The sequence below is a fragment of the Solanum verrucosum genome, unplaced genomic scaffold (genome assembly GCF_900185275.1).
Source record: "Solanum verrucosum unplaced genomic scaffold, falcon-dt-bn FXZP01000153.1, whole genome shotgun sequence".
Lineage (NCBI taxonomy): Eukaryota > Viridiplantae > Streptophyta > Magnoliopsida > Solanales > Solanaceae > Solanum > Solanum verrucosum.
This window is the reverse complement of record NW_026020426.1, coordinates 1,390,019-1,410,467: the sequence shown is the minus strand read 5'-3', so window position 1 is coordinate 1,410,467 and position 20,449 is coordinate 1,390,019. Positions and strand designations below refer to the sequence as shown.

The 20,449-nt window shown below is 30.4% G+C and overlaps 1 long non-coding RNA gene and 8 other non-coding genes across 9 annotated transcripts in view; 1 reads left to right on the top strand and 8 right to left on the bottom strand.

Annotated features, from left to right (window-relative positions):
- Window positions 1–7,817, top strand: part of LOC125807234 (uncharacterized) — an 11,701-nt gene extending 3,884 nt beyond the window's left edge. The window contains exons 2-3 of the long non-coding RNA XR_007441657.1: window positions 3,199–3,255; window positions 7,759–7,817. This is a non-coding gene — a long non-coding RNA (uncharacterized LOC125807234). The remainder of the gene's footprint in view (window positions 1–3,198; window positions 3,256–7,758) is intronic.
- On the bottom strand, window positions 1,233–1,304 carry TRNAP-AGG (transfer RNA proline (anticodon AGG)). The gene has a single exon. It is a non-coding gene; the product is annotated as a tRNA-Pro (tRNA).
- On the bottom strand, window positions 4,794–4,865 carry TRNAP-UGG (transfer RNA proline (anticodon UGG)). Its single transcript has one exon. It is a non-coding gene; the product is annotated as a tRNA-Pro (tRNA).
- On the bottom strand, window positions 5,970–6,041 carry TRNAP-AGG (transfer RNA proline (anticodon AGG)). Its single transcript has one exon. It is a non-coding gene; the product is annotated as a tRNA-Pro (tRNA).
- TRNAP-UGG (transfer RNA proline (anticodon UGG)) lies at window positions 6,820–6,891 on the bottom strand. Its single transcript has one exon. It is a non-coding gene; the product is annotated as a tRNA-Pro (tRNA).
- Window positions 7,818–9,626: 1,809 nt separating the features above from the next.
- Window positions 9,627–9,698, bottom strand: TRNAP-UGG (transfer RNA proline (anticodon UGG)). Its single transcript has one exon. It is a non-coding gene; the product is annotated as a tRNA-Pro (tRNA).
- Window positions 9,699–13,698: 4,000 nt separating this feature from the next.
- TRNAP-AGG (transfer RNA proline (anticodon AGG)) lies at window positions 13,699–13,770 on the bottom strand. The gene has a single exon. It is a non-coding gene; the product is annotated as a tRNA-Pro (tRNA).
- Window positions 13,771–14,591: 821 nt separating this feature from the next.
- Window positions 14,592–14,663, bottom strand: TRNAP-UGG (transfer RNA proline (anticodon UGG)). Its single transcript has one exon. It is a non-coding gene; the product is annotated as a tRNA-Pro (tRNA).
- Window positions 14,664–18,093: 3,430 nt separating this feature from the next.
- TRNAP-UGG (transfer RNA proline (anticodon UGG)) lies at window positions 18,094–18,165 on the bottom strand. The gene has a single exon. It is a non-coding gene; the product is annotated as a tRNA-Pro (tRNA).
- Between the last annotated feature and the right edge of the window lie 2,284 nt (window positions 18,166–20,449).

Sequence of the window (20,449 nt, the reverse complement as noted above, 5' to 3'; positions counted from 1 at the left end):
TGTATTTTTCCAACGATTAGCAATAACTTGACTGTAAATGCCATATTCGTTGCATATATGTAACCTTTCGGCTTCTTATTTCAATAGCTGTTGATCTGTATTTCCTTACTGGGATTTTCTTTGAGAACTTATGCTGCCTCCCATCAGAATACTAATATTTAGTGGATAAACAGAGTGTTTTGACCTCCTCTTTTGCACCCTTTCCTCTGCTGTTCACTTTTTCTGATTCCTAAATAGCTGTCACCTTTGATTGTTTGTGGTTCATAAGTTTACATTCCTTTTTATCATACTCAATCCTTTTGGACATGTCCCAAGGAACTTTAACTGGAGAAGTTTAATGCTTCATAATTTGTGTTGGAAATCACATCTTAAGTAGAGGATACCAAGTTTAGGAATGATAAAGAGGCTTGGGCTTGTGTTTTCTTATTTTCTGATTAGTTTAGATACGTTCTTAATTGATCTAGTGTGTTCTTGTTTGTATTTTAGACTGCTGCTCATTGTGTGTAAGTTTTTGTCACAAAACAACATGAACCTTGTTATGTTCATGCTTCGTTGCTCAAGTAAACATTAAATGATTCATTGGTTGGAGATAGCAATCTTCCTCCTAATTAGAGAAGGAAAATCAAATAGTTCTTGCCTTCATCAGCATTGTACCACTAAACAAATGCTTGGTTTTTGGTAACACTTTCCATTGATCAATAATTTTTGCTATCATTGTTGACATCCCTGATCCATGAAAATGAACATTGTTGATGAATCTTTGCTGAAGTACAATATATTAGCTAATAGTCACTTCTCTGCTTTCTTGCTTTTATTTAATTGAAAACAAAGGCAAAACTGCAATGACGAAACCATATGCTTGTTGTCACTTCTCAATTTGCCTGCTCTGTCAAATAAACCAAGGTAAAGTTGTAAAGCAATAAGCCTTCAAAACATTCATTTATCATAGTTGAGATACTCCTTGTGCTGATCTATCAACATAGTGTCTGGGATCACTTGAGAGTTTTGTGTTGTATTTTTGACTTGCAGATCTGCTAAGTGGTAAACTGGCAGGTGAACATGCTTGGCAGAATCTTACTAATTTGAGTCTTGGTGGTGTTATTTGTTAAAGTATTCTTGAAAAAATGGTTGTTGTTTTTTTGTCGTACTATTAATTAGTGCTCTTAACTTTTTCTCAAGATGATGTAACTGAGCACGACAATGTTTGTTAAAATGTTAAGTTCCGAAAACATGGGGCATTCCGAGAATTGAACTCGAGACCTCTCGCACCCTAAGCGAGAATCATACCACTAGACCAAATGCCCTGTTGTTGAATTTATCCCCTATGTAATTTACCTTGCTTTAGGTTCCATCTCTAACTTGTTTATTGTTTATTTTGCATCATGATAGTCATTAAAAGTCTGTTGATCTCTGAGTGGTCATAACCGTCAGAAGAGGTTCAGTATTGGTTTGTAATTTTGGTATCATCAATACGTTTGTTTCATAGTTTTTTATTTGGCTATGAAATTCCTAGCATAACTTTAATAGATGCTGACTGTACTGATATATGCTAGTCATAGGAATTAGCTCTCTGTAATTAAAATCACATCATTACATAAGTTTTGTCAGATATTCACTGACTTTTTCCTGTGGCTTAGCATTTGAAGTAAGAAAAGGATAAAAACAAATGTAAACCAAAGGATACTTAAACGCCACCCATTCACCCTTCTTTTTATATTTTAATATCATAGTTGGCTTCTGATCTTATTTCTAATACTATCTACTCACACTGAGCCTCTTTAGATCTGTTAGCCATATGTAAAGAGTCACATGTTGCTCAAACCTACCACATTTATATTATTTCTGTACCTGTAGTCTGTAGAACTGTAATGCATTAAATAGAGCATTGGGTAGGAATTGTTTTAGATAAATACTCTCTTACCTCTGCACTAGCTTCATATGGGAGACGGCTGTAACATTAAATTTACTATTAAAAGAAACAACGGATAATTGATCAATTGTGTTACAACCCTTTTTTAAAGAACAAAGGCATTTTGATTTATCAGATTTTAAGGTTAATTTTATTTTAACAGATACAGGGAATAATTGATTAATTATGTATCCGATGAAATAAAATGGGGCATTCCGAGAATTGAATTTGGGACCTCTCACACCCAAAGCGTGAATCATACCACTAGACCAAATTCCCTGTTGTTGATGAACGTCATTCATTACTCATGATTAACATGCTTTTATTCTCTGTATCAGCAATAACTAGATCATAATATACCATTCCTTGAAAATATAGGACTCTTTGTTTGATGTCTTTGATCTGCGTTTGCTTATCTGAAGATTTTCCGAGGAATTCAGTTTATTCTCATTAGGCCAGTGTCACTCTGTCACTATAAGTAGAGAGAGTTCTCAACTCTTCTGGTTTCGCAGCCTGTCCTCTAATTCTTAGAAATCATTTTTTATCATATGAAGCCCTTGGGATATCTGAATTTGGACATGTCGTGACTAGCGAAGAACTGTTATTGGTGATAAAATAAGATTTTGGCATTAGATGATTAATGCATCATATTTTAGCCAATTAATTTGAGTTGAAGTCACTACTTGAGTAGAACACCTAATTATAGGAATGATAAAGAGGAAAATATTGGCTTTGTTTTTGGTTTTCTATGACTTCTAGTTTATTCTAGATACCTTCTTCATTAATCTAGTCTGTAATTTCTGTTTTGTATTAGTCTGCAGTTTATTATCAGTATGTTAGCTCACAGATAAACATGAACCTTGTGATGTTCATGCAGCATTACTCAAGTAAAGATGAATGAATGATTCGTCAACTGATACTATTAATCTGAGCTCTTACGCCAAATAGAGAACATACTACTAGAACAATCTTTGATTTTTGGTAACACTTTTCTGACATTGATTGATAATTTCGGCTCTCATTTTTTACCTCCCTGATCCATAAAAATGAACCTTGTCTATTAATTGATGCTGATGGACAAATATATTTGCTAACTATCACTTAGTTTTACCTACTTTCTCTAATTTAAAACAACTGTAAAACTGCAATGGCATACATTTTCTGATTATCACTTCTCAGTTTCTTTTTGCTTTCTCGAATTGAAAACAAATGCAAAACTGTGTATTTCAAGACTTTCACTTGTCATAGTTGCGAGGCAGCTTGTGCTAATCAATTCCTTCGTGTCTTAGGGATCACTTAGGAGTTATATGATGGAGTTTGGACTTCCATATATGGTAAAGTTGCAGGTGAGCACAAATCAGCTGGCTTGACCCAATCATATTATATTTTTGTTTTTGTTCTTTTAGATCCTATTTGCCTTAATTGGTCTCTTCATGTGTTTTTTTTTTTAAAATAAAATTTATTTACTTGGTACTTTTTCGCTTTTAGATCCAGATGAGTTTTCCTAGTATTGTTTGAGAGTAGGAGGAATCTCATCTTACCTGGTGAGATACTAAAAATGAAATTTGGCAGAAAAGTTAGTTGACTTACAATGACAAAAGCATTCTGAACAGGAAATTGGGAAAAAAGCTCTGAAAGTTGAACAGTATGGATATTCAAAGAAGAATTAACTCTAGGTTGTCTGCATAGCCATTTTGGATTAAGAATACATATTGCAGTTTACATGTAAAAATTGCCTACTCCTTTTGTTAGAGTTTTTTGCCAAAAGCATCCCCAAACTATACCTTCAACTTAAACTATATCCTTAAATTACCTTTCTTAACAGAAAATATCCCCCAAATATTTAAAACTTAAATCACTTTCATCCTTATGTGAAATTTTTGTGGATTTTACACAAAAACATGTGCAGGTCACACTGCTCTCAGTAAAACTTTTCCCACATAAGTTCATTATCTGTTGGAAAAAGCTGCCCCCCCTCCACCCCCTCCCAAAAAAAAAAATTAAATTTTTTGAGACCGTTATTTGCTGAAAAGAAATAAAGTTAGGAAGGTGTTGCAAAGAAACATAATTTGTTCTTCTCCTTTACCAACTTAACGAAGCTGGAGCTTAATTTAGCATTATCTTCACCTTCTGTAAAGTCAAAATGTAATTAGATCAACAATATTTTGGGGCAATTTGATATTTGAAGTGATCAAGATTCTGAATTTCATATATGGCACTCAAGTTTTATTCTCCATTATTAAAAGTAAAAATCTTAGGTTGCTACCATTTTTTGCAGATTCAATGAGAAAAAATATTTCAACTGGTAATTTTTTAATATCAAATCAAATAAAAAATAAATTAAAACAAAGTTGCTGATAAAAGGATCTGCATAATGCCAAGTGTTGTTGCCAAAAAGAATTCACAATAATATTTTAGATGTATCACGGAATGAGGAGATTTTTTTTAAGCTTTGGTGATTTAGGGAGTTTTGCTGAGAGTAGTATGAATTACACTATGAATTCTGTTATTTTTTCGTCAAATTTTAACAGAAGGATGGAAGTTGTTAAGTTTAAAATACTTGAAGGATGTTTTTTATTAAGAAGAATAATTTAAGGATGTAATTTAAGTTAGGGGTATAGTTTAAGGATGTTTTTGGCCAAAAACTCCCTTTTGTTATTTCATGAAACAGAGAAATTTATCCAGTGTAATTGACTTCTATACACAAGACTAAGATTTTATCTGTCCGAATACCGTAAATGCCTGATGAGCATTCTGCAGTTTCCAAAACATCAAATCTCAAATGTGATTCTTTTGTAAACTATTAAATAAGAATCCTACCTTATCTTTGGAATAGTTATTGCTGTCAGAATTTTAGGATTAAAAATGGTTACCCAAAAAAGAAGGGGCATTCCGAGAATCGAACTCGGGACCTCTCGCACCCAAAGCGAGAATCATACCACTAGACCAAATGCCCAGCTGTAAATTGTCCCTCATAGACAATCTTAATGATAGCTGGAAGTTCCAGATTTCTGTTGTTTGGAAAACATAAGCTAATCTTTTTGCATCAAAGATAAATTTTACAAAACTGGGGATACAAATTTACAGTAGTTTTCAAGACAACCAAAAAAATGCTAAAAAGAACTTGTCATGAGAACATTTAGACGATCTTTGAGTGCGCTGAACTGGTTTTAAGAGTTTTCAATTTTTTTTCAAGTTTTCACTCATAGAACTTCAACTTCCAAAAAACCTTTATCAAGGGAACAAGTAATTCTCAATTTGCCTTTTCTTTCCCTCCTCATCTCACTCTCTTGCCTTTTTCCTATCAAAATACTACCTATTGCTGGTTCTGGTAATGTACTTGTTGCTGTCTATTTACACTTTCATTCTTGACTTGCAATGGGGTGAACGATAAAGTTGCACTACTCATTTTTACCAAGCATTGGATATGCTGGCAGAATTTAACTTAACAATCTGCCTCAAGCACCCTTAATTACTACTTGAAGCCTTTGGATTTTCTCATAATTCTCCTCCAGCTACAGTTTCCAGTGTTCTTAGTTCTAAGCTAAAAGACTTTTCCTTCTTATGAATTAAAACTGTTTCCGACCACCTTCCTATTTTTGATGCATAAACATTATTCACCTGAATTTTGATTTGCTATATCCTTTCTTTTGTGTATTTGATGCATAACTGATTAAATATGATTCAGATTAATAACATTTGTAGGTTTTACTAATTTGAGTCTTGGGCGTCTACTTTGTCAAAGTGCTCTTAACAAATTGGTTGTGGTTTCTTAGTTTTAACTATCAATTAGTGCCCTTAAATTGCATCCAAAGGCGTGGTCTAGCAGTTAATGAAGTGGGTAAAAACCATGGGAGACTAGGGTTCAAATCCCAGTAGAGACAAAAGACATTGACTATTTCTTCCTATTTGCATAAAGCTTGGTGAATAGAGTTACCCGTTACCTGCATGACCACTGTCATAAAAAAAATAAAAAAAAATTGTGCTAGTAAGTTTTGCTAACTGATGGTTATACTGAGCAGGACAAAGTGTAGTGTTAAAAGGTCAAGTTCTGAAGAAAGGGGCATTCCGAGAATTGAACTAGGGACCTCTCGCACCCTAAGCGAGAATCATACCACTAGACCAAATGCCCTGTTGTTGAACTAGATTTCTTTCCTATATAATTCATTTTGGTTAATGATCCATATCTAGCTTGATTAATTTTTCCTTGCATCATGATAAGTCAATTAATAACTCTCTAGATCTCTGAGTTGTCAGAACTGTCAGAACAGGTTCAGTATTGCTTTGTGTCATCAATATGTTTTATTTCGTAATTGCTATTTGGCCACAAAATTCCTAGCTAACTTGAAAATGCTGACTGTACTGATATATGCTAGTTATTGGAATTAGCTGTTTTTGAATTATAAACACATCCTTACATAAGTTACATTAGATACTCTCTAACCCTTTTCCTGGAAATCTTCATTTGAAGGTTAAAAAAGAAGAAAGAATTAAGAGCTAATAGTAAAAGAAGGGATAACAGACTCCACCATTTCATCAATTTTTAAAATTTTAATATCGTGGTTGACTTCTGATCTGATCTCTAACACTATCTAGTCAGGCAACTTCACTGAGCACCTCTAGAATTGCTAGGTGCTAACAATATGTAAAATTACATTTTTGGTCAAACCTACCACATTTATACTACTTCTGTACCTGTAGAAGTTTAATGCATTAAATAGGGCATTGAGTAGGTATTCTTTTGTATGAATAATGTCTTACCTTGTATCTGCATTGCTTCGTAAGGGAAAGTCATGTAAAGTTACATTTTCTATTAAAAAAACAACAAATAATTTGGCTAATTGTGTATTCGATCACTTTTTTAAAAGAATAATGATGATAAATTGGGGTTAATGTTCTTTTAATAAAATGGGGCATTCCGAGAATCGAACTCGGGACCTCTCGCACCCAAAGCGAGAATCATACCACTAGACCAAATGCCCAGTTGTTGTAGCATGATCGGTGTCTTATTCTCTTTTAATATCTCATATCATTCCTTGCAGATATTTTAATCTTTAGACTCCTCATTTCTGGTCTTCTGCATTTGCTTATACTAAGTTTTTTTTTTATTCTCATTAGGAATCGTCAGTGTGTCACTCACTATATATGCAAAGAGAGTTCTTAAATCTTCTGCTTTTTCAGCCTTTCCTCTAGTATTTACTTTTCTCTGATTGGTAAATTTAGTAGAAATCCTTTCGTTATCATACTATGTCCTTTGGACATGTTGCAAAGAACTGTTATAGGTGATGAAATTAAGATTTTTCTGGCACTGTATTGAATTGCATCATATTTTTGTCCCGTAATTTGAGTTGAAGTCAAACTTGCTAATTTAAGGAATGATTGAGGAAAACATTGGCTATGCTTGTTTGTTTTAGATACCTTCTCTGATTTCTAGTTTATTTTAGATACCTTCTTGATTAATCTAATCTGTGATTCTTGTTTGTGTTTTATTTTGCAGCTCATATAAGTAGGTACAGAAAACTACATGAACCTTGTGATTGCCAAAGTAAATATGAATGAATGATTCATCAACTGGGGTTTTTAATCTGAGATTGTACGCCAAACAGACAACATATCACTTCAGCATTCCTTGATTTTTGGTAACTTTTTTCTACCATTGACTGATATATTCGGCTGTCATTTTTTGACCTCCATGATCCAAAAAAAAAAGAACCTTCTTTATTAAGCTTTGCTCAAGGACAAATATATTTGCTAACTGTCTCTTTGTTTGCCTACTTTTTTCGGATCGAAAACAAATGTAAAACTGCAATAACATACATTTTCTGGTTATCAATTCTTTTGTGTCTTAGGGATCACTTAGAAATTCTATGTTGGATTTTGGACTTTCAGAGCTCCGTAAAGTTGCAGGTGAGCACAAATCAGCCATGTTTTTTTTTTAATTTTTGTCCTCTTAAATCCAGATGAGTTTACCTAGTGTTTCTCATCTTACATGATGAGATACTAAAAATGAAAATTTGGCTGAAAAGTTAGTTGACTACAATCACAAAGCATTCTGAATAGGAATTAAAAGAATCAACTCTAGGTTATTTATTGTTTGGATTAAAAATATGCATTGAGTTGGCATGAAAGTGGCCCTTTTCTGTTATTACATCAAAAGTTGTTTTAAAATTCAATTTTACTGAATACATAAATGCCTGGTGAGCTTTCTGCAGTTTCCAAAACATCAATCTCAATGTGATTGTTTTTCGAAACTACTCCCTCCATTTCAAAATAATTGAATTATTCACATCCTTCGAAAAAAAAAGATTAGGACATAAATTAGATATTATTTTCCATTTTTACCCTTATTAATTATTATTAAATTAATCTTTAGAATAACTAAACATTAATCATAATAATTAATTCCAATACTAACTAAATTTTTAATTCATTTCTAATACAAAATTCAATATGCGACTCGTTAAATGACTAAATTTTTTTTTTGTTGAAACCAAAATTTTGGAGGTAAGACCTTAAATAAAAATGACTAAATATTTTCTATTGAATTATATCAATTGAGTCTTCATCCATTGATGGTATCGTGAACTATTTCAATCAAATCTTTAAAATCAAAATCTATAAAATCTACTAATTCACTTTTAAATTTGATGTAGATGACAAGTAGAGTATAACTCCAACGATGAAATATTAATTTGTCAATATAGTGAAGAGGCTTTTTTTAATGAAATCTCAACCACACTAATGTAAGAAATTTCCAAGAAAATAATTCAAAGCAGTTAAATGTTTCTTGAACTCATCACACATAAAATTCAAATGAAGGGTTAAAAAGGAGGAATATTTCAAAAGTAGTCTTGAAAATTGAACAATTAAATTAATTTGAAATATGAAAAATGTCTCAACAATTCAATTATTTTGAAATAGAGGGATTATTAAACAAAAATCTTGCTGTCAGAAAGAGTTGGAAACTACTACTCCCTCCATTTCAAAATAATTGAATTGTTGAGACATTTAATATTTCAAGTTAATTTAATTGTTCAATCTTGAAGGCTACTTTTAAAATATTTTTACCCTTTATTTGAATTTTCTATGTGATGAGTTTCAAAAAAATTCAATTGCTTTGAATTATTTTCTTGGAAATTTCTTATATTAATGTGGCTAAAATTTTCATAATAGAAACGCTTCACTATATTGCCAAATTAATACTCCATCGCTGGAGTATACTCTACTATTCATTTGCACCAAATTTTAAAGGGAATTGGTAGATTTTATGGATTTTGATTTTGAGGATTCGATTGAAATAGTTCACGATACTATTATGGATGAAGACTCAATTGATATAGTTTAACAAAAAATTTAGTTAGTACTGGAATTAGTTATAATGATCAGTGACGAGAGGGAGTTGCTCGGATGGTAAGCACCCCTCACTTTCAATCCAAAGTTGCGAGTTCGAGTCACCAAGGGAGCAAAAGGGGTGGGAGCTCCTAGGGAGGGTAAAAAAAAAAAAAGTTATAATGATCAGTGTTTAGTTATTCTAAAGATTAATTTGACAATAATTAATAATGGTAAAAATGAAAAGTAATATCTAATTTATGTTCTAATCTTTTCTTGAAGGGTGTGAAAAACTCCAACAATTCAATTATTTTGAAATGGAGGGAGTATTGAATAAGAATCTTTGCTGTCAGAATTTGTGGATTGGAAATAGTTGCTTAAAAATTTGGGGGCATTCCGAGAATCGAACTCGGGACCTCTCGCACCCAAAGCGAGAATCATACCACTAGACCAAATGCCCAGTTGTAAATTATCTTAATGATAGATGAAAGTCTCACATTATTTTTGTTTATTTTTCCCCTCCCTAGGAGCTCCCACCCCTTTTTGCTCCCTTGGTCGCAACCTTCGGATTGGAAGTGAGGGGTGCTTACCATCCGAGCAACTCACATTAAAGTTAAGGGAAGTAATAATATTTTTGAAACTCGTGGGACTATAAATCATCTCATTAAGAGTAAAAAATTGAGAATATTATTAATGTTTTAATTGTTTCTAAAATGTAACATTCTTTTTGTGACAACCCAATTGGAGATTACTATACAAAACTGAGGACAATGATTTACAGTAATTACAAAGACAAACACATCTTCAGACTTCTAGAAATAAAAATTAAACTTTGGACTGAGAAATGATTCATCTATGATAACTGAATGTATTTCCAGCTCTAAATGGGTTTTTCTTTTTCAATTTTGAAGTTAGTGATTCCATGCAGTAGCACTTGAACAAGGCAAGGGTGGGAATTTATGTGAAATCTTGTTATGAATGATGTACAGAAAAAACAAAGTTGGTGGTCCTCTTGGATGGGATGATCTGGACTGTCTTTCTGATTATTTCCTTGTTTCAATTTGTTTGTCTTATTTTTCTTTTAACTTTACGTTTTAATAAGAATGTATCTTTCCTTTTCTAGCTAAGTATTTGATTTTAATTTGAGTGTTGGGTATGTACTTTGTTAAGGTGCTCTTAACAAATTGGTCATGGTTTCTAGTTTTAACTACTCTTTTATTAGAGCTCTTAACTTGCTTTGAGTGGCCTAGTGGTCATCAATTGAGCAGGGTTAAAAATGATGGAAAACTAGTCTATCTATATATAAAAGGAGAAGAAAAAATGACACATGTCAACACCACAAATATTCAGTATTTTAAATAATTAATAATTAAATAATTAAATAAATAAATATAGACACATGTCAACAATTAGAATTAGAATGACACATGTCAACACCACAAAAATAAAATAAAAATAAATAAATTTTAAACAAACTGTTTAAAATACAAAAAATAAAAATAAAATACCAACGGACAAAAAAGTACAAAATGTTAAAATAGGTTAAATAAATATATATATCTATATATATATTTCATAATTACTACTCATTTTATTTTAATTACAATTAAATTATAAATAATTTGAAATACTTTCTAAAAATATGAACGTGTGTGATTCCCTTTTTTTTTTTTTTTTGGAAATTTTAACTATCTTTCCACAACCTCCTTATTTGTAGCAAAAAAATGTAGATGATAATAATAATAAATTTTCAATTTTTAAAAAATTATTTCATTAAATAGTAAAATATATATTTTTTAAAATAATTTTGAAGTAGTTTTTACAAATAAACGAGAAATAATTTTAAAACGATCTTTTTTTTTCCCTAAAATTAAAAATTGGTTACTATTCTTTGAATTTGAATTTTAAATTTACTGTTTTGAAATAAGAAAATTTAAAATAATAAAAAAAGAAAACTGAAAATTTTGGTAAGTACGTTAGGGATCCTATTTTCATGGGAATCATCAAATGTTTTATACTAAATATTTAAAATAATTTTCCACAACTACTCCTTTGTAGCAAACAGAATGCAAATTGCTTACACTAATTCCTTAAGCATAAAAATAAATTAATAGCAAGTATCAGACTCATTTTATAATGCAATTTTTTTTTATAGAATAAAATTATGTATATCATACTTTTATGTAGATTGTTGTCACATTTGAATTTTTTTCTTTAGTTTTAAAATTTTCAAATACAAAATATTTTATCAAATTAATTACTGTTAATTAAATATGAAATATACTAAGATTATATAATAAAAAAAGATTATAAAATAGGGTAATGCAGTTATAAAAAGAAAAAACATGAATTTTAAATTATTAAAAATATTATTATAGTACATAAACTACTTCTTTTATCCTTATAATATAAAAAGATAAAAATTATGTTTATTTGAATTGGTGATGAGGTAATTTTTTTTTAGTTAATTAAAATAACAAAAGTTATATGTGCGTGGTTAGTATATATATATATATATATATATATATATATATATATATATATATGGACTTTTTGTATGTGCAATGTTGACTTTTTTTAATTTATTTATAAAATATATATAAGATTAATTAAAAGATGAAGATTTAAAATATACAGTTTTGAAGATGGTTATAACTTCACTTCCTATAATGTAGATTTTTAGCAAATTGTAATGTGATATGTGTCACACTCATTTAAAATATATTAATCCTCATTACATTTTCAAATTGGTTTATTATAATATCATATTACATCTTCAAATTGGGTTATTATAATATCATAATTTTTTTTCCTGAAGATTGGAAAGGTAAAAGAAACTGCCCAACACTTAATAGACAATTTTAAGAAATTAATAGAAAATGAATTAGCTTTTATCAAAATTTCTATTTCTATGCTATTTTTTGAAATTTCATCAAGGTATCTATTTGGGTGTATTTTGTTTAATATTAAATAATTTTTGAAATGACTACAACTTCCCCCAACTAGCGATTTATATGCTAAAAATGAAAGAAAAATGAGAGTACATGAAAAGTCTAATTAATAACTATTACTAATTTACTAATGGTTATTTATGAATTTCAATGATAAATGTCTTTATTTGATGTAGCTATTGCATAAAATTATCTTTAAAATTCTAATATTACTTAATTAACAAGATTTTTAAATTAATTGATGCTAGGAATCAATTAGAATAGAGTGCTCTTTAGTTTCATTTAATATGTGGGAGAACACGTGAAACAACTTTAAATACTTCAAGAAAAGACAAAAAAAATTATCGACATACAATCTATTGCCATTACATTTGTAGTTTACTTTTATTTTGTGAGAATTTATTATTATTATAGTAAATAAAGTGCATAACTTTTTTTTTATTTGTAACATAAGAGGATAAAAAATATTTTATTTCAATTGGAGATGAGGAAATATTTTTAAGTTAATTAAAATAACAAATAGCATATGTGGGTGGTTAGTTTTTTTCGAAGATTGGAAAAGTAAAAAAATAATTCAATACTTGATAGACAATTTTAATATATTAATAAAAAAAAGTTGAACTAATTTTTATAGAAACTTTTATCTCTAAGCTATTTTTTAAAATATCATAAAGATAACAATTTGAATGTCTTTTCTTTAAGAATATTTCACTAAATTGATTGTTTAGTCATTTATTTTATATGTAACGATAACAAAAAATAGTAAGGGTCATTACTTAAGAAGATGCAAAAATACTAAAGTTCGTTCGAAAATTTCAAAAATTAAAAGTAAAATTCAATTTTTTATACAAAAAGTAAACGTGAAGAAAATATTATTGCTTATTGCACTTATAAAACTAAGATAAAGGTTATTTAAAATATTAATAGATTTTATGATAGAATAATAAATAAATTATGTATACACATTTTACTGTGTAAAAATATAAAGATTACTTAATTTTTTTTTCTTGCATATGATGTTTGGGTATTAATTTAAGTTTCAGTATAAATTTTAAAACTAAGTCTTACAGTTTTTACTAGATAAATAAATAATTTTCTGTCTACGAATACTTAAATATGCATTTTATCTTCGTTTCTAACACTAAACTACTTTTAGCTTTAAATTTGTTTAAGTTTCATTACAAAATCAAACTATAATATGATAGTTGAAAATCTTAGCCTTAAATTAATGAGTAGTTTAGAAATCAATTCTTGAAAAAAAAAAAAAAGTAAACGAATTCATCAGTAAATTTTGAATATATTGCATATAACATAGAATCTGACGACAAGACGACAATTTTAGATAGAGAAAATATTTTTAAATATAATTTCATATAACATTGAGTTAATATGATTATATAAATAGTAATAATAATAATGTATTATTATAACATTTTTTACCATAATAAATTTTATAAATTATTCTTAATTTAAAAATATCCGCACAACACGCGGGCACATATACAAGAGGGGGCATTCCGAGAATTGAACTCGGGACCTCTCGCACCCTAAGCGAGAATCATACCACTAGACCAAATGCCCTGTTGTTGAAGTAGATTTGCTTCTTATGTAATTCATTTTAGTTTATGATCCATATCTAGCATGCTTATTTATTTTTTTCTTTGCATTATGATAAGTCATTTAATAGCTATCTAGATCTCTGAGTTGTCAGAACAGGTTCAGTATTGTTTATTTGCTTTGTGTCATCAATATTTTATTTTCTATTTGGCCATGAAATTGCTAGCTAACTTTAATAAAATACTGGTATATGCTAGTTGCAGAGTTTTAGCTGTTGTTGAATCATAAAATACATCCATGAAGCGTTGCATTAGAATTTGAAATAAAATGAAAATTTAAGAGCTAACAAAGAATAACTAAACTCTAATTCCCCACCATTTAATATATTTTTTAAACAAATATCATTTGATTATATCTATAAATTTTATTGAGCTCTTCTAATACAGACAGGTAAAGTTACACGTTTGCTCAAAGCCTCAAACCTACCACATTTATACTAATATTTTGGCACTAATGGTACGTAAATATAACTATCTACGGAAGTTAACATATTAAATAGGTATTCCTTTAGATGGATAATTTCTTTAAAATAATATTGTATATTACAATCTCCTTTTGCTCGAAAATCAATGGCATTAATGTGGCTAATGAAATAAGGTTTTAGGTTCAATTTTCAGGTGAGACAAAACAGTAAAATAATTTCTTTTCAAATATTCCAGTCTTGGTTGAACCACCATTATATATATAATATAAAAGAAAAAGAAACGATAAATAAATAACAAACATTTTGATTTGTCCCATCATGAGGATATAATATTCTTCTTCTTTTAATTGTAAAAAAAAAAGGGGCATTCCGAGAATCGAACTCGGGACCTCTCGCACCCAAAGCGAGAATCATACCACTAGACCAAATGCCCAGTTGTCTCTGGTATCATATCTATATTCTATTTAGTCCTCATACAACTCATTTCTTGTCCTCAAGTTTCACTTTTCTTTTATTCATTTGGAAAGTGAGTTGGTAATTGAAATTAGTGTAATTATTAGGATGATAATTATCAGTTTAGTAATTACACTGTATAGTAATTATGTTAACCTGTTTGTTTGTAACAATGTAATTACAAGTATATTGTTTGGTTGCACAAGTGCAATCATAAGGTTATATTAAATTTTGAAAATAAAAATTAATTATCTAAAATTTTAAAAATTTATTGGACAAATATGGGCCTTTATAAATGAAATGAAATTAAATATTTAGGATATATATTGTCTCTAGAAAATATATTAGTTAATAAACATATGTTCTGATTAATATACAACAATGACGGCTCTTTCCCTTTCTCCCTCCGTGGAACAACTTTTCACTATCACCCTAGCTACCCAACTAGTTCTTCTTCTCCTACTACTGCTTCTCCAACTTTGTTATCAAATGACTTCAAATTAATTTTTTGGATTGAAAATTAAATCGAATTCTTATCTTTTTGTGCCGATTTCACCAGAGGGAGAGTGTTGTTTTTTTCCTGTTAAAACCTTCAACCAAAGGCTCTCTTGAAATTTTGGGTAAGATGGTGCATTTAAAAATGAATTAATTAATTAATGGACAAAATAACTGAAACGTGTCGCTTTATAATTGGGTTTTGGAAGTAAAGTGATACATTCAAGCGTTGTCATCAGCGTGTTCACAAACATAGGGAGAAAATTGATCAAAATAGTCTATTTACAAAGATATTTAATACATTTGTGGGGTAATAGGACACTTGCATAGTTAAGGTGTCTTTTTGAAAATTCGAGACAACTTCAGGTGTCACTTTATGTCTTTTTTCAAAAATATAATGTCATAAAATTATTAAACATTTGACAAAAAGATAATATGCCAAGTCTAACTAAAAAATAAATGACTTGCAATGTGAAATATCAAGTCAATACTACTAAACAAATGAAACCAAAAATATAACATAAGTTCTAAATTCAAAACAATTTTTTTAACATAATACTCTTATGTCAAATTCAAACATAGCATACGTAAATATGATTTAAAAGAAAAGAAAAACGTAAGTCTATAACCTTAGTCAACAATGAAGTCTACCTTAATTTAAAAATTATAATACTAACAAATTATGCTAATGAAAAAAAATAGAATAAATAAATAAATAGATAATATGAAAAATTGAATGGAATCACATGAAAAAAAGTTGAGAATGAGAAGGAAATGAAATATAATAACAAAAATAATTTTAAAAATTAGAAAATGTTAGAATAACAGAAATATTTTTTCTAAAAATATAATAGAAATAAAAAATAAATTAAAACGAAAGATACAACTATATATACATAAAATGAAGAAAGAATTTAAAAAAGTTTCATGTAATTACACTCAATTCCTAACCCTGCTTGGGAATTGAGGAGTGTAATTACTATCTTTAAATTACACCCAATTTCTTTCTTACCAAGTAATTACTTGATCTACCAAACATGTCAAAGAATGTAATTACACTCAACTACACTAAATCTCGATTACATTGTGGCTTTCCAAACAGGCTCTTACACAACAATCAGCCTGGTGCATTTAAAAAAAAAACATATTGAGTCCTGAAATCTGAATTATTGGATTTCTTTAATTTCTAGATTATAATTAATGCAACACCTTCTTGATTAATCTTGTGTGTTATTCTTGTTTGTGTTTTATTCTGCAGCTCATTATATGCAAGTTGGCTCACCAAATAACATGAAACCTTGTGATATTCATGCTTTTTTACTTAATTAAAAATGAATGAAGTTCGTCAATTGAAATTTATTAGTTTGAGTAGGAAATTCTTTACGAGATCTGGGAAAATACTAACAATCTTCTTCATGATATAATAAGTCAAACATACTTGCAGATTTTTGTTACTTCGCAGGAAAAACATTGCTATTTATAGAACAAATATATATGAGATCTTTTCGAAGGAGACATATCTCATAAGTTTTTTAAATTCAAACAAAACTGAATTTAATTTATATAAATAATTCAAAGTACATATTTATTTTAAGGTTCGATTCAAATCCAAAATGCAAGTTCAAATCTCTGATATTAATATATTGTATATAAATGTTTTTGAGTTTAAGTAATATGCATAAACATTGTAAAATACAATCAGGTAAGGATCATCTTCATTTTCATCATCACTAAATTGATTTACGTATTTTATTTCTTCAAATCATGTAAACAATCAGCTTCATACACCGTCAGAGTAATCACTAACTCTATTATTTATGGAAAGTCTTCATTTTCCCCCAGATTTTGTAGTGGGAAAATATTATTGTTTATTTTCATAGTTGATTTTAATATTTTAAATAGCTAACATACAAATATCATTTGCAGTGATCCTTTATTCTGATAATTAGGCGAATTTTTTTTAATGAGGCAACTCTCCATGCATATTACTAGATATGTGTATTCTTTTCTTTTTAACAAGATTTTTTCTAGTAAGGATTTTAACGAGGCACATTATCTATTGATGAACTCCAATGAGTAGTAAATACATCATATTGTGGATGTCCATTACAAAATTTTATAGATGAACTTGAAATCAAGAAGACAACTTACAAACACCTCTGTAAGCTGGTATCTATAAGCAACTTACAAGCATCTCCACAAATATGTTCATATAAGCAACTTATAAGCAACTCTGCAAGCAAGTTCCTATAAGCAACTTACACAAGCATGTTCTTATAAGCAACTTGCAAGTAACTCTGCAAATAGGTTCCTACAATCAGCTTACAAATAGCTTCTTTAAAACAGTTTCTAATGAGACAGCAAGCAACGAGTATTAAGTAAAATCATACATATTTGTTCTTCCACTAGAATTTTTTTCCCCATAAAAATTCAAGGGAGAGTATTGTAAAGCAAATAATTGGATATACATGTGGATGGTGCCCACTCATCTTGATGACCAAGTATATCATAGTAGCAAGTATACTACTTCCAATTTGGAGGCTTTATATAATGCCTTTCATTCTATGTGAAATAGAATAACACAATATAGAAGCAAAACATAGTTACTACTCTCTCTCTTTTTCTTTCTTTGTTATAGTCTAAATAATCTCCTTTTATTGTATAACACAACTGCTGATTATCAAGTAGAAAATAAATACAAAACTGTAAATAGTAGTTGAGAATATACACCTTGTGTAAATCAGTTCCTTTTGTTGCAATCATTCCTAATTTATTTCTTTTTATAATTATGATGACAATATTAATGAGATGAGTTTATGTAATCATACCTTTTAATTTTATTTATTTATTTATAATGACATTGTGACAAAATTAATGAGATGCATCACACATGTGAGAACCCAAAAAATTGTTTTGGGGCATTCCGAGAATCGAACTCGGGACCTCTCGCACCCAAAGCGAGAATCATACCACTAGACCAAATGCCCAACTTTGAAAAAGTGACTAGTTATTTTATAGTTTTGTAAATATCATCATTCATCACAACAAGTTCTATTATTATAATATAGAGTACTTGAGTATACAAATTACAGTAGTTATAAAGACGTGCGGTGCTAAAGAAATCAGCCATGAAAACATGTATAAGGTCATACCTTTTGCATGATGGGTCAACGAGGAAATGGGAACAACGGCTTAAGCCATTAGGTGTAGGAACTTTTCAGAGGTGGAATCTTCTAGTTCTTCCTATTTGACCCGAAACTGATCGAAAGCTTCCTTGTAAACTAAGGCTAAGATACGCTTGATAGCAACAAGCTAGTGACTTCTTTCAGGTCATTAACTATAACTTGCACGAGGTATCACAGTGGGGCCCGTCTTCTGTCTGGTTTTTGGGTCGGGTCGAACATCTTTGAAATTACATCACTGCCTCTCGTCTAACTCGAGCTGCCCCGCTCCTTTAGCAGTTAAAGTAGCAGACCTTGAACTTGAAACGACTTTTATGAGTTGTCTCAATAGTGATCGACTTTATTTTATTAGTTGTATGATTAGTGGCTTAACTGTTCGCTGTCTAAAAGCTACGGTAAAGAAAATCCTTTTTTTAAAAAAACAATAAGCCACTAATCTGCCTTAGGTACTCTTTTAAGTCCATGTAAGGCGGAGGGAATGGAGGGACCTGCAGGCGTTTTCGTATCTCAAGGGAGTTCAGTTCCTCGAGGATGAACAAGCAAGACTACAAGGCTACTTTCAGAAGTATCTACTCGTTACAGAATCTCATGTGTCAAAGTGTTGATTTCATATAGTAAAAAAAAGGGGGACGTGCTATATCCGAAACTTTGTATAGGTTGGGTTTTCTGGGCTTTGATGCTTACCTTCTTATTATTAAAAAGTGGAGGGTTTAATAAAGGAGTTGAAATCCACTTGATTGTAAGGAGACGAGGTCTTTAGCATAATTTCCACATATATAGGGGTGTAAGACTCATATTAGAGATTATATAGAAGCACCCCAACCCCTTTCTTGTTCCTTTCTTCCAATAGGTCCGCTCGCCTATCTCACCACCTTCCTTCAGTTGGGTGACCCTTTGCCTTTTGGATCCTCTTCGGCCCAATGGGGTACCCCCCATTTTTGGTTCCAGAACCTATAAAAGGAGATGGTTGTGGCACGAAGTACTCTTGTGCACCTACGTCATTTGGCTCGCGTGCAGAAGGTTAGACTCATAGTCTTCCAGGGGGATTCTAGTACCGATATGAGTAGCACGCGTGTCTGGATATGTTCTCGCAGGGTTGGAAGGAGCGCACACCAAGTTAGATGGAACAAATGGGGTCCTGTCAAGTCGGTCTGTTAGTGCCTTATCTTCTTATTTATAAGATAGTCAACAACTCATTGGGCCTCAACACATTTCTTGTCTTACCTCCCATGATTAAGGCAAGAATGAGTGAGGTTGCGTTTTGACAACCATCTCACGTGCCAAAGTAAAATGGTTGTTCTTCCTTCTCTACTCCTTCTTTTTCTACATATATGGCAGAGGGTTACCAGAGAAGGGGGGACAACTCCTTTCTCCTTTGCCTTGCTCCTTTTGATTAGCCAGTTTCCAAGAGGGAGAAGGTCTTAAGAAAATCTCAGGCATACTACTAATCGGTTATTCATAGTCTGATCGAGCAACCTATGAATAATTGTCGCCTACATAACCTACTTCCTAGACCAAGGGAAGAAGGTATCAGATCGCTTTTTAGTGTACTTGTTACTAAGTGACAAATGAGTGGATTGAATCTGATTTGGATGGATTAAATATGAATTGAGTTAAAATGGATTGGATCACAATCCACCCAATAAAATATGGGTAAATATGAATTTGGTCAAATATGGTTTGGATAAAATGATTGTAACCCACTTTAATTTTCTAAAGTAAAAAAATATTAAATCAAAACTAAATTGTTAATACCTCACTCCATCCCACCTTTTTAAAAATAATTTTTAATTCAAAAAACGAAATTAAATTTTTTTACTTGTACCTCCACCTCGCCCTCACCCCACCCAATAAAAAATCAAAAATAAAAATAAAAATAAATTTCCCACCTTACCCCCACCCCACCCCTCCGAGATACCCCCCACCCACACCTCCTCCCACTATAGTTTTTTTTAATAACTTTGTTTTGTTTAAAAAAAATGTCCTTCACCCCCCACCCCCCAAAAAACTCGAAAATAACCAAAAAATTTGCCCACCCTAACCCCATCCCAGAACACCCCCCACCCACACCCCAAAACACCCAAAAATT